This window comes from Pleurodeles waltl, chromosome 9, assembly GCF_031143425.1.
Source record: "Pleurodeles waltl isolate 20211129_DDA chromosome 9, aPleWal1.hap1.20221129, whole genome shotgun sequence".
Classification (NCBI taxonomy): Eukaryota; Metazoa; Chordata; class Amphibia; order Caudata; family Salamandridae; genus Pleurodeles; species Pleurodeles waltl.
This window is the reverse complement of record NC_090448.1, coordinates 527,556,942-527,572,001: the sequence shown is the minus strand read 5'-3', so window position 1 is coordinate 527,572,001 and position 15,060 is coordinate 527,556,942. Positions and strand designations below refer to the sequence as shown.

The window sequence follows — 15,060 nt, the reverse complement described above, 5'->3', positions numbered from 1 at the left end:
CATCCGGAAGCGTCAAGCCACCCTTCTCTCTTCTTCTATGCAATTTCTTCCAAGCTATCCTGGGACCCTTATGTGCCCATATGAAGGAGGTTATTTTCTGTTGACTGACAACCAATAGTTTTTTATCCATACGCAAAAGCATGGAATTAAAGAGGTAATTCAATTTAGGCAATATTATCATTTTAATCAAATTCACCCTCCCAATGACTGTGAGCGGCAGATAAGACTAGCCGATCATTAACTTATTTCACTCTGTTATAACCGCCCTAATGTTTACTACGGGTATTTGTTTTAAATCATGAACAATTGATAACCCCAAATACCTCATACAATTCGTAGTACGCCAGTTCGCACTATTAAAATTCTAGACCATTATTTCGGTCTTGTCGGAATTAATGCCTTAGCCTGGAAATTCTCCAAAATTCTTCTGTAATATTCAACAAAGCAGGCATTGCTGTCGACAAGTCGGAAGTATAAATAAGAAGATCATCTGCAAGCTACTTTCTTCACCCAACCCTTACTCCTAAAGGGAGAGATTCTCGAATCCTGCCTAATTCTCCTGGCCAAGGGTTCAATATACAAATTAAATATCTGAGGGGAGAGAGGACAACCCTGCCAAGTACCCCTAGTGATCTTAAACGCATCTGTTAACCTACCATTAACTAACAACCTCGCTTCGGGTGCCCAGTAGATAGAACAAATTAATTGACAAAACTTATGCCCCAGATTACAACGGTCAAGAAGCTTATAAAGATATTTCCAGTTTACTCTATCAAATGCTTTCTTTGCATCTACTGCTATAACTGCCAAGGGATCCTGCTAAGTAGTAGCTAAATCAATAGCCCCCATTAAATTAAATGTCTGCTCATGTAGAAATGTATTGCGAATAAATCCTCTCTGATTGGAATGGACCAGATCGCTTACCACAGTACTTAACCTATTCGCCATTATCTTGGCAAAGAGCTTATAATCACTATTTAACAAGGAAATAGGTCTATAAGAGTCGCACTTCAATGAAGATTTACCAGGCTTTAAAATGAGCGAAATAGTAGCCTCATACCAAGAGGCCGGCAGAACACCTCTGCCCTCAAAAATAATTGCAAGAGAAAAGGGACTATAGAGTCCCCCAATGCTTTGTAAAACTCCACCGGGATACCATCCGGACTTGGGGCCTTACCATTTTTACTTGTTCTTAGTACTGCTCTTATTTCGCCCTCAGTGATAGGTCTCGACAAATCCTCCTGTTTGCTCTGTGACAAACGGGGAGGAATCTCATTTTCCAGCCACTCCCCAATCTCCTCCTCTCTGACCTCCCTCTCCTCCGTAAACAGTTCAGAGAAAAACTTATAGAAGACCTTCCCTATAGCCTCTGAGGATGTTACACTAACCCTGACTGAGTATCCACCAATTCCTTGACCATATTACGCACCTGTTCCTTTTTACACTTCCAAGCTAGTAACTTCCCAATGCTTTCTCCATATTCAAAATGAATTTGTTCCCTTACCTCCCAACACTTGGCAATTCTAGCTTGCAAAATAGTTTTCAACTGTAATTTTAGTTGAGAAATCTTATTCTTCAAATATTCATCCTCTCTGCCCCTATCATAATGCATATTATATAGTGTGATTTGTTGTTCTAAACCTTTCACTTCTTCTCTATATTTCTTGTTCCTATAGCTCGCAAGACTTATGATTTTACCGCTTACCACTGCCTTGAAGGTGTCCCATACTACCACTCCTGACGCTGAACCTTGATTTACTCTAAAAAGAATTCCTCAGTCTCCTTCCGAAGTGCACAAATAACCTCATCCTCCATTAAAAGGGTCCGGTTGAAAGTCCACCTCGTCCCACTGATATCGGGAAGGCAACTCAATCTTAATATCACTGCAGAATGATCTGATAAATGGGCAGGTGAATAAGTTATAGCCTCCACCAGATCACAGATGGTATAATCAACTAAAAAGTAATAGATTCTCGATGCATGTCCATACTTTTGATTACGGAATGAAAACTCCTGCGTTTACACTGCTGTTTGCCTCCACAAGTCACACAAACAAAATTCCTTCATCATTGATTTTAAGAATTGCTGAGACTTTGGAGTACCCACCGACCTAGAATTTGTTGACCTGTCAAGCCTATTATCTAGAATAACATTGAAATCACCCATCATAGTAACTGGATCTGAGAAGCTCAAAAGGTGAAAGAAAACCGTTCTAAGAGGTTCTGGATCATCACAGTTGGGACCATAATATCCTACCAAAGTGAATGCCCTACCACCCAGCTGCAATCTAAGTATAATCCATCTCCCTAACCTATCTGTTGATACCTTGGATAAAGTAACATTCAGCTGACACTTAACTAAGATTGCCACTCCCTTGGTATTAAAATTATGCTCGGGGTAACAAAGTCCCCTACCCATTTCTGTGTTTTAAACAGAGTTATGCTTTCGTTAAATGTGTTTCTTCCAGAACTATAATCTGAACTGGGGAATCCCTAAGAAATTGCAGAATTCTTCTTGCCCTTGTTCTCACACGTAACCCATTAACATTCCATGACATCAATTGTATCTGCCCTTTCCTGTCTCCCTGGGTCCCCTGACACTTATCCAGGTAAGAATAGATCTGAAGTGTAAGAGGTTATTTTTATTTTTTTCCCAGCATGCCTCCCCTTTAGTGCACCCCAAAAACCCCTTAATGTGCCTCACCCCCACCTCCCTGGGAGAACCCCCACCTCCCTTGATAGGCCCATTGGCCCAATTTAGAAATGCTATGAGATCCCCGGCTCCTAAACCAGATTCCCCTTCCTTATACTTTCTATAAGGTCATCTGCCGCAGCTGGATCTCTGATAATATACATTTTGTTTTTGAACATCACGCGCAAACTAGCCAGAAATTTTAACCGGGCTTCGGCACCCAAATGTTTAAACCCCGCCAAACGTTTTCCTAGCTCCCATTGCATATTCAGCGTTATTCTGGAGAGATCGGACCTAATTTCAAATCTCATTTCTCCGGTGTCCAAAGACCCAAGTTCTAATGCCTTCCCAAGAATCTTTTCTTTCAGCAAATAAGTTTGAAAATTCATCAAAATCCTCCTCGGTTTCTTAAAAAAAGGATTCCTCCTCAAAGGGTCACAGTGGACTCTCTGAATATCGTTGATAATCTGAACCTCTGTCTCATCCAAAGGAATTACCTTTTTAATGAGAGAAGCTATATACTTTTTCAAATCTGACCCTTCTAATCCTTCCGGGACATTTAAATTCTCAGATTATTCCTTCTTGAATTATTTTCTAAATATTCCAATTTCTCCTGCAGTTCCTGTTGCGTCCCTTTTAACTGTTGGATCTCTTCCTTGTTCTTCCTCAAGTCTTCTCTCACAGTCCCAACCGATTCTTCAAGAGCCTGGGTTCTCTGTGCTAGATAGTCTATTTTTTTCCTCCAAAGATTCCCAAGCTGATCTTATTTCAGCCTGATTTGCCTCTGAAGTTAAAAAGCCCTTCTTTATACTTTCCATCAATGAGGCTAGCGTAATTTCCAAGGCACTAGATTCTGATACAATCATCCGAGCTTGATTGTCAAACAATGATAATGGGTCTCCAACTTCTACCCCCGCCGAATGATGAAAAGTTTCCTGTGTCCCAGAAGTATCCACTGTAGCCTCCTTTACCTCCTTATTTACCTCCTGAGGCCTTGGGCGGGAAGTCAAAGATGGATTAGAGGGTGGGGGGTGTCCGCTGTAACGATGGAAGCAGACATCTTTCCCGCAACCTCATCCTGATTCATTAATAAATAAGGAGCAGTAGACACTGTCGGGAGAGCTCTAAAATATGCCCGTAGAGAGGGGGTAATCCTAGTGCTAGTCTTAGCAGATTTGTGCTTTATTTTGGTCTTTTTAAAATTACAGCTCTCCTCTTCCACACAAAGACTTCCTTGTAGCAATTTCTGTCCCCCCCCTTCCACTGTCCCGGCTCATACACAAAGATTTGCTCCTGCTTACACCCCCGTAAACCCAGCCGTAATAGGTAAGGCGTTCCTTACCAATGGGGGAATTTGAGCGAGTGTCCCGGTCTCAAAAACCGGCTTCCTAGTCCCTCGTGCCAACTCCTGCGCTCCAAAAATCTTCTGAGATGCAGTTTCCATGTTTGTGCCTGCAGAGCAGCTAGTGCTGCCTCTGCCAGGCTTCCCCCGGAGAGGAACGCGGGACGCCACTCGTCGTCTCCTCCGGAGCTCCAGGGCGGCTCGAAACCAATTAGCCGCTCCGGACTCCTCCGCTTTCCCTGGGCGTCTCTCTAAGCTCATACGGCAGGCGTCCAAGCAAGGGGAAAACATCACCGTAGTACGAGAGCTCGGCCGGGGAGCTCAATCAGCACTTCAGCGCGCGAACATATTGCCGCCCGCCATGTAGGTGATGAAGCCAGCTGCGGCCAGAAACTAATACTGTAGTTGTTAAGGACTGCTTTAGATCACGATTCCTCTTCTCGACAATCAAATTTCCCTCGGGATGGTATGGTGAGAAGTAATGGAGTTCAACACCCATCGTCCCCATGGTGTCCCGGAATGCCTTAGAGGCAAATGAAGGGCCCTGGTCTGAATGGAATGCTGCAACCGCATATGTACCAATAAAAATCAACAAGTCTTTTATAACAGTTCGAGCGTCAGCCAACCGCTGTGGCCATATCCACAGGAATCTAGAACAAGAATCTAGAGCAACTAAGATGTATTTGTATGCACCATCAGGTTGGAGCGGACCGCAATGGTCCAGGTACACTCATTGTAGTGGCCTGCTGGACACTAGGAGGGATGTCTGCGGTGGGAATTTGATGTTAGAGCCCTTTATCTGCCGGCAGATGTCACAACAGAACGTATTGCTTTGTCTGTTTGTACAGACCTGGCCACCAGAAACGTTTCTGTAAGACTGCTACTGTGGCCAAAATACCAGCATGAGCTGAAGCAACACCCTCATGCGCTGCTTTTATTAGATATAGGTGGTCATTACAACCTCAGCGGTCTTTTTTAAAGACCGCTGAGGGACCGTCGTCCTGAAGACCGCGAGTGCAGACGGTTTCCCGTTCGGCGAATTATGACTGCTGGCAGCCCTCCGTCCTTTTTCGGACGGAGAGCTGCCAGTAGCCATGCTGGTGGTCGGCGGGGAAGTGGAGGTTGCTCCACCTCCACCACCCGTCATCAGAACACCGCCCACTGAATCACGTTCCGTGATTCGGCGTGGCGGTGTTCTGGTGACGGGGTGCTGGCGGCGGAGCAGCCCACATGGATCCCGCCCCCTCACGGAGGATCAACAGACCAGTTAAGTTGATCGTCCGTTCGGGGAGGGGGGTGGGTGGGTTTTGTATGTTGTGTGCATGCATGGAGGTGTGCATGTGAGTATGTAGAGGGGGTGTGTGAGTGAGTGTATGCATGCGGGGTGTAGTGTGTTTGGAAATGTGTGCGTGTCTGTGTGTATGTCTGTATGGATGTGTGCGTGTATGTCTGTATGTGGGTGTGCGTGTATGACTGCGTTTGTGTCTGTTGGCATGTGTGTTGGTGGTGTCTGCATGCGTGTAGGGAGTGTGTCTGTGTAGCAATGTCGGCGGTATGGGTGGGGAGGGGGTCCTGCCACCTTTGGGGGGGGGCATGGGGTGTGGGGGGAGGACTCGGGGTGACAGAGACCCCTATCAGTGCCAGGGAAGGAATTCCCTGGCACTGATGGTGCTTACCGCCATGGATTTCATGGCGGTTCCCAACCCCATGAAATCCATGACGGTCAGCAGGGTCGTGATACCGCCGGCGGTCTTGTGATGGCCGCCGGGCTGGAGACCCAAGTCTCCAGCCCAGCAGTCGGAATGGAGAAGTGACGGATGACCATGGCGGTAAACGCCATGGTCATAATTCCATTTTTGTTCCTGCCAGCCTGTTGGCGGTAATACCACCACTTCTCCGCCAACCGCCAGGGTCATAATAAGGGCCATAATCTCTGGTCTTCATTGGGGATGGTTCGATCTTTAACCCCAGGCAACATTCTGTGCACTGATGTGGTAAGAATATTTTGTAGTGTATCCTTTTGAGAGAGACTTGCCTTCAGTCGTAGCTTTCACGGCAATCAATATTTCATTATCTAATCTCGTCTGAGAACGAGTCACTGCAGCCACAGAAGCCGTAGCTACTGCAGATTTAGCTGATCCATCGGCCAAAGTATTGCCGATAACGTGTACTCCTACATGTTGGTGGCCCAATGTATGTACTACATGGACACAAGGTATCTTATCCTTAAGATCAGCCACCCTCCCTCACAGAGTTCTGTGTTTTATGGTGTTCCCGTTGGAATCTCTAAACCCTTTCAGTCGCCAATGATTAAGGTAATCATTGTGGGACTGGATGCAGTAGTATGAGTCACAGACAATTAAAGTCAGCAATCCTGGCTCTGTGTGTTTTAGTGCTAGAATACGAGCTTTAAATTCAGCCAGCTGAGCTGTGCAGTCCCCTAAGGTCTGCGTGTAGGTATTGTGAGGGTGGAAGACTTCATCCTTCATCACTCCGCTCACAGCTGCACAAGTGGCTGAATATTGATGTTTGGTTCCTACAGCTGGTTGTGCTGAACCATCGGTGTAAATGAAAGTATGGTAACTGTGAAGTGGCAGAACATCTAGAGGAGCGGGGTACTCCTGTTCGTATTGGAGAAATTCTTGTGTCTGAAGTTTTGGATCATAGATGTAATCAATATCGGTGGAAGTCAGGGACGTTGCCCACTAAATCCAGTGTGGATGTAATGCTTTAGCATTAGGAACACTTGCTTTGGTGACAGCGTCTAAGGCTGGCACCGGGGTAACAACAGTAATGTGTTTCCCTTGGGCAAGTGGCCTCTCCTTAATGACAGCCGTCTGAACTGCAGTTGGAAATGTTTCTGTAGGTGCAAAACGTTGTTCTGCATTAGAATATAAATGTGATTTATATGCTATGGGTACTGTGTCACCCTTGTTAAAGGTGACATAAGTGAACCCAATGGCACCAGCAATTATTCTGATGACCAAATTTGTTTTGTTGTCACGTGTGTGCAAGTGTTTTGCTTCCAGCATGTTCTGTTGCAATTCCCTAAGGATGGTTGGGTGTTCAACTGTCCAGTATCTGCTAGAAAAATCAGGGCGTATTAAGTCATAAAGTGGCTTGATACATTATGCATAGTCAGGAATGTAGGTTCTGCCAAAATTAAAGAAACCAAGTAAAGACTGTAGTTTCTTGAGAGTGTTAGGTGGGTGTAGTGTGCACATTTCTCTAGAAAGTGCGGGCCAGGCTCTTGCACTCGTTTGATAGCTCGTATCCCAGGAATAATATGCTGAGAAAGGCTATTTTAGTTTTCCTAAAATTTAATTTGTAGCCAAGGGCCTCAAATCCTAAAATGATCCGATCGACCCTGGCAAGATGAATGTTGAGGTCATCTGTGAGATAGATTTCATCCACATTAGACAGCGCCTCGGAATCAATATCATGTAATATTACACGGGCTAAGAACAGTCTTGGGCTGTTCTTGTAGCCTTGGGGCAAATGACAGAAGCGTTTTTCTGAGCCCAATGAGAATGCACTCAGGTCCTGACTTTCATGTGCTAACTTCTGGCAGAAAAAAACTTTGGAAATATCCAAGGTTGTTTTGTATTTTTTGTGCACTGTTATTAATTAGTGCTGTACTATGCAAATATTGTATAGCATATGTGTGTGTATAACTGTTTAAACGTCGATAATCTAAGACTATTCTATAGGAATGGTCTGGCTTTGCAACGGAGAATAACGGGTTATTCACTGCATTGACACAGGGCTCAATTACTCCCTGGTACTCAAGCTGAGTGAGGATCTCCCTCGTTGGAGTTTTTGCATCATGTTTAACAGGATATTTGGGCTGAGGCTGGGATGTAGACCTGATAGGTATTTCATGACAAGGAGAATCCCTGTCCCAACCCACATGATTGCAGTATAAATGCAAGTGCCTGCGCTGAAGCCCAATTGACAGCGTAGGCTTGTTTTACTGCTTCTGGAACAAGGTAAGAGAAAGAAGGCAAAATGACATCTTCCCCATGTGGGAGCTTACGGACATGCTCGGGTGGCCAGTCCCTTTCGGCCAGTTGGATATCACAACTAAGTTCATCCCAGAATATCACACCAGTGGTGCGCTCCACGTCTCCCTCAATTTGGATATTTAAGTCATAAACCCTATCGGGTGGAAGAATACGGCCGCCCGCAGTCTCAACTGCAATGTATTTGCTAGTTGTTGTGGCATCCAGATGATCTTCCAGACTCTGGGAACATATCGTAACTTCTGCTACGCTGTCTAACAGTGTCACTGTCCACGTCTTGTTCTTCAGCAATGTTCTCAAGTGTACTGGCATTTTTAAATGACAGTGCTGCCACCTTTTTCTTTTTAAACTGTGGCTTTTGTTGTGGGGACTCCTCTTCTTTTTTGTCAGAAGACTGTGGTGAGTCTTTCTTTTGTTTCACGAATTCAGGACGTCGATCAGGGCTGCCCCCTCTCTCGCTATGTCTATCCGGTGTGTCCTGAAAGGTACGAGAGGGACTTGAATCAGTATATCTGTCAGGAGCTTTTATATTTTCTCTATTTCTGAGAGTTTATCTCCTGTCGTAGTTCTACGGGTGTGGAGAAGCAGCTCTCTGATTGTGTCTATCTTTAAATTGTTTTTGTTTATCACAGTGCTTCACAGAACCCTCCTGTGCCTGTTTAGTACCTTCCTTAGGGGTGGTACTTTGTATTTTAATCTTCTTTCTTTTGGCTCCCAAACTATCCCGTCTAATTTTCGGTAGCTGTTTCTGCTGGTCCAAATGTGGAATCTCTCAGGGGCGCTGGCATATAGCCAGTGCTACCGCTTCCCCTTTAATGTTACTGAGAATGATTGAGGAGACTGTGTCAAAGTTACGCATTAATTTCATCCCCAGATCTAGGGCTGGTGCAGCCCTGTGCTCATTCTGAATTTGTTTTAACACTTCCGGTAAAGTGGCAAGTGTTGGGGTACCGTGTGTGGTAGTGTATATTGTAGTGAAGACTGTACCCCATGCGGTGCAGCCATCCACCAAGGGAACCATCCTGAAGGGCAAGCACAGTGTGAGAAATCTCTGTTTTTCCTTTGGTCCCGTATGGGGAAACACAGCTTCCAGCGGATTTGTTTTCTGGGCTATCCAAAATGGAATTTTCTCTCGTTCTGTGGGTGCCTTACTCATGATAGTATGTACTGTTTGTGGATTAATCCCAGTAGCCAGTTGGTATCCAGCAGGTGCTGGTGGTGCTGGGCGCGCTGGTGTAGTGTTCAGAGTTTGCATTACGAACTGAACAAGTCTTCTATATAGTGTTACTGTGTCAATGTATAGATTTCGCAGATCAGCTGCCTGCATGATTTGTATAGCCTGGTGAGGTGTGTATGTGGCAAACATAGGCCACTTTGGTCCGTCATTTCCTAAGGGACCTATTCTAACAGGTTGTATTACGTGTGTTACGGCGCGATTAAACCAGTTCTGGTGTTCTTGATAAGTGATTGGTATTTCAAGATAATGTATGCTTGGTACAGTTGAGGTACGTTTGCAATACTCTAAGTGTGGAATGTAAATGATCTTTGGTCTTCTTCAGGAAAGGTGACCCAAGAGTAGAATGTTTCTGTTTGGTAAGCTTCACTAACATCCACTATAAATGTAACATCCATGCCCTCGTCTGTTAAGCCATGTGCTACTAGGTGTAATGCTAATGCTTTTCTAGCATTCTCAGGAATGTCTATGGCGTTAGCCATATTATATAATTAGTAAAGAGATGGAACACCAAAAGGGGACAAAAGTCCTTTTAATAGTTCGAGCTCGAACAGCCTAATTAGGTGAGCCCTGTTCAGCTGAGGAGGATCTTCCCCAAGACCACAGACGTCCCCGTATAATGGTACTTAGGGTACCTGTAGTATGTGAGACTATGATAATCTGGGTATCTGTAAATTAGTGCCTAAACACCATTGTTGGTGGGACCATGTCATAGTTTGACTCTTACTCTAGGCTAGACTGTTGATTGAAGGATGACAGTACTTATGTTTGTAGGAGACTATGCTAGTCCTACAACAAGTCCCAACTATTGTCCCAATCCTTCTGGCTCACAAGCAGCACCTCACCAAAAACCCAAATAGTAAAAGGTGATTTGAGGCAGCCGTTACGCATGGACTCAAGAGTGTGACATCTCAGGGAGTTTCGTGGTTAAATGGAGATTACCTCTTTCTCACATGAACATCTCTCAATCAGACACAGGCAATGAAGAAGATGCAGTAAGGTTTCAATACGTTTTTATTTAACAAAACTGCAATCTACGATAAGCTGCATGGGTTGCAATGATCAGGATAATGAATAATGCAAGAAACAGAATGGTAAAGACAAGAGTCATTAATACAAAGACCCCCACCATCTTGCAATGACATGAAATGACATGAGATATGAAATATGTCCCTCTACCCTAATATGATGCACCTAACCTAAAGAGAGCTAGGTGTGATAAACCTAATCGGCCAATGCCATGTCTATGAGAAGAGCCACCCAACCCTTGTTACCTTGGAATGAAGTCTCTAGCTCAGACTCCGTACGGACACGAAGACTCAGTCAACGTCAAGGCGATGCGCAGCATCGATAGCAGCAATGGTATCTGGTTGGAGTCCCTCTGACTATCTGTCTAAGTGAGATGCATTTATACAGATCTGCTCGGACCCCTGACATAGGTATTTTCCCAAACAATAGATAACAACACATGCTTGGGACGGTAATTTATGTAAACAATTCCCTCGAAAGCGTGAAGAGGGAAAGTAGCTAATGTGAACACCTAACGTTTGATTATTTTTGTCGCTTGATATTTACGCCTTAGCGCGGTGGCACTGATAACGTGAACTAAAAGGTTTGACCTAACTGGAAATAAGGCAGCCATCTTAAAAGATATAATTAAATAAATGTGCTAAAACAGAGCAAGCTAAGTAGGGTAAAAGACACTAGGTGACGGGGGCAAGGGTCTGCAAGCCAAAGGTTAAGCTAACTCCTGTTTCCCATTAAAATAAACTAGGATTCACTACACTGTAAGCCTCGAAGATCTAGGTTTAGGAGTCTTTCCAGCCAGTCGCTATCATAAGGTACTCTCCCTAGAGATGGAAATGATGATTAGTTATCTCTCAGAGCAGACCCACAGTTCACGTACTGTCCAGCCCGCAAGAACTTTCTTTGTGCCTCTTCTATCGGGAAAGGCTTGATAGGAAATGTGCAGTGGCCATGGTAGTATGAGTGTCCCTCCATGAGAAAAGCCAGTGTTAACATGGGAACGTTTCTATTCCACTACCCTGTGTACCACATTTCTTCAGTATCCCATGTATATTTATTGCACAACCATTGATTGTTTACAAGTCGTATTGGTGCCTCTCATCCCTGAAGGAGGGATTCCCTCATACATGAAAATACAAGATGCCCCCATTCAGGATATGTATTCCCTTGTTCACTAAATTCCAGAGTTAGACCTCACAACATGATTTGTTGCCAAGGGACAATCAAGTATGTTAACACGTTTGCCTGCATTACCCTTTCATCTAATGTATATAAAGTACAACTGTTACACCTGACATCCATGGTGTGGTCTTCGCCCAAACCTTCTGCCTTCACCCCTCCTGTTTTCTGAATTTGGTTTTGTTTGTATTAGCAATTTGTGCACTATACCACTGCTAACCAGTGCTAATGTGCTTGTGCTCTCTCCCTAAAACATTAGACAATTGGGCAGTGCCTGATTGACACATTTAATTTACTTTTAAGTCCATAGTATATGGTACTGCATGTACCCAGGGCCTGTGCAATAAATGCTGCTAGTGGGCCCGGGGCACTCATTCTGTCCCCACTATATGAGCACTTTAAATCATTTCTCAGGCCTTTCATTGCAGCTTTAAGTGCAGATTTAAACTTCCAATTCTGGCAAAGGAAACCGTTTGTGAGGCCTAAACCTTCCTCTTTAGTACAAGTGTCACCCCTCAGGAATACCCTAAAAACTCATAGCGCAGGGTGCATTGAACAACATGTCTGTTTCGATTTTACATGTCCTGTTAACAATAAAAAAAACTCCTAAATTTGTTTTTCATTACTGGATGACCTATCTCTATCACTGGATAACATTGGCTTGCCTTATCACATTTAATAATTGCAACCTTTTGATTGAGAGCAGGTAGAAATGTCAAGTTTAGAATCAAATTATTGTCATTTAGAATCATTTTTAATGGTAAACTCAGATTTTAAGTGACAGTTCTGGAAATGTCACTTTTAGAAAGGTGACTATTTCTTGTTCTAAGCATTTCTGCCTTCTGTTAGTTTTTTGGGTCACATGACTGTGAATGGCTCAGTTGCTGGGCTTTGTGTATTCCTCTCAGACAGTGAGACAAAAGGGCTTGCCTTCAGCACACACAATGGGGGCCTGACACTAGTCTTTTGTCACCCCAGATGTCTTTGAGTCTTGGCAGAGAAAGAGAATAATTTTCCAGAACTAGATGTGGGGGTAGTATAGGTAATCCCTATACTTCAAAGGCTGGCACCATGTATTAATATTGTACCCTCGGACCACCTTATCAGTACACTCTTGGGCATGTGGAAGACTTTAGGAGGACTACCTTGTCCCCAAAAGGCCTGCTCTGCTACTGCCAGAAGACTGCCCTGCTGCTTGAAGACCTGCCTCAGAGGAGAACTAGACCATCTCCTTGAACCCAAGACCACCAGAAGTGACTCCAAGGGATAGTGGGTTGGCCTTGCATGAGCTACAGGGACATAACAAGCTCCTCAGGCCTTGAACTCTGCACCCTGCACCTGGCCTCTGCTGGAATGAATTCAAATCTCTTGTCGGGTATTTGGAGATACTCTAATATTAACTCTCTTCAGAGTGAACAAAATAGGGTGCTGAGGCAACACCTGAGCATTCCATGTGCATGCGCATTGTATGTCACACACCAGGAGTTTGGGGTGGATTATCTGAATGATATCAAATTGTTCCCTCTGCTTTTGTGGTGCTTGATCAGGGAGAACCACATGCCTCCTTTAATAGGGAGATTATCAACAACTGTCTCATGTGAGAGGGAGTTTTGAAAATTCCTCAGCTTAATTATATTAATTCTGAATTGACAACTCTTGGAAGGCCGACCCTTTTTTCTAAGCCTGCCGCCATGACTAAATCTGACATGGTTTGGTTGAAAACTACTTTTAATTTGAAGAGGTGCGGTCCAAGGGATGAACACGACTTAACAAAACCTACTGTAGTCTACATGGTGCTTCAGCCTTGGATCCGTACCTAGGATGGACCGACAGCACCTAGGGCAGAATGTTACTAACCTGATTTAGGTTAGGCTTTGTCAGATGGCAACTTAGTTTCCCTCGTGGTCAGTTTAATACATCTAAAGCAATGATATGTCCATGTGACTAATCCTTCCCACAGAGTTTGCTGCATTTTACTTTCTTTTGTCACGTTTACACTGATTTTACTAAAAGGGTTTTAATTCCAATAATCAGGGACTGTGGGTTCAGATGTTCCGCTGCAGATCTGGTTTATTTGCAACAACTTAACTCCTCATCTAATGTAAATATAATTTTTTTTTTTTAAAGGGCGCCATCATCAGAAAGAAAACAATGTAGTTTTAACTGGAGAGGATTTCTCATCTGGGTGGACCTTAGTATTTTAATACTCAGGGGAAAAGTTGAGATTGTTGCTTTATGAATTGATGTTCTGTAAGTTTTGTGAGTTTTATTTATTAAGATTTATTAATACGGGCAAAGATAAACTGGGACTTACGTAACTCCTTGTTATTTGTACGTTATTTACCATCACTTTATCTGGGAAAATGAAGGACCCAACAAGGACTGACCTAGCCTTGATAAGTTACTTTGGTGGCCCCTAGAAGCCTTTTATTTTGTTATCTCATTTTGTATTTGCTGATGCTTTTATTCTTTTGCAGTGATCTGTTATGAGCATACTAATGTTGTGATTTTGATGTACTTTTATGGCTACTAGTGTAACCGATTGTAAAGTTTGACTTGACTTGACTCCTAAGCACGCAAGTGATGGCCCCACCCAGGTCCTACCCTTGGAAGTGGAGCTAGAGGTGTTCATCCTGGTTGACCCTAAATCTTTTGATTTTGAAAATATATATTTGTTTTAAACTTGCCGGATGATCTTCCCAAATTGCATCGCCGGTTGACCTGACTTCGCAGTATCTCCAACTAAGCTCCTGTTTGTAGCAGCAAATCCTGTTCAGCGGGACCTCTCAGCAACAGTATCCCACCTCGTGGAGCCCACTTCTGCTGCTACAGCCTGAAGCTTCGTCCCGCTGGAGGTTTTCGATTTCCAAAAAGTTGTCTAAATTCAAAGGTAAAAATCTGTACCAGCCCAATAGGGAATACTTCACCATTGACAACGGGGACCTCCTTGGCCTGGACTCCAGCTTCTCCTGCTTTAAACCTTTACTCACCATCTTTGAAACTGCTCGAAGAGTTCATCCTGGGGCTTCCCAGCAATGACGACTCCTACTCAGCATAGGCAGCTGCCTTTCCCTGCTGAATTCTTCCTTCTTCTGGAATTTTCTTCAAGAAAACGTCTAAGCCTGATAGTTAGCTGAGACTGGGCCCAATCCACTCCTTGTATCTGACCCATGCTCTCTTGTGATCAGCCTTAACTTTTGACCTTTTCCTGATCTCCCATGATCAAATACCCACAGTTGGTGCTTTGATCTTTTAGGTGCTAGACTTTACTAAAAAAAAAAATGTTAATTCATAACTCCAGTTCTACTGATTGGATTTAATTTGTTTGTGTCATTTATTTAATATTTATTTAATAAAACTTTTTCTATTTTTCTAAATTGGTTTGGGATTTTTCTTGTGTTGTTTTCACTTTAGTACTGTTCGTGTGCTGCGTAAATACTTTACTCAGTGCCTCTAAGTTAAGCCTGAGTTTTTTTGTACCAAGCTACCAGTGAGTTGAGCACAGGTTAATTTAGTGTTTTTTTCTGATTCATCCTGACAGGGATTGTGCTTAAGCTTCTTTCTTT

The 15,060-nt window shown here is 43.8% G+C and overlaps 1 protein-coding gene across 1 annotated transcript in view; it reads left to right on the top strand.

The window, feature by feature from the left end:
• Window positions 1-15,060, top strand: part of LRRC9 (leucine rich repeat containing 9) — a 640,455-nt gene that overhangs the window by 334,225 nt on the left and 291,170 nt on the right. The window lies entirely within an intron of this gene.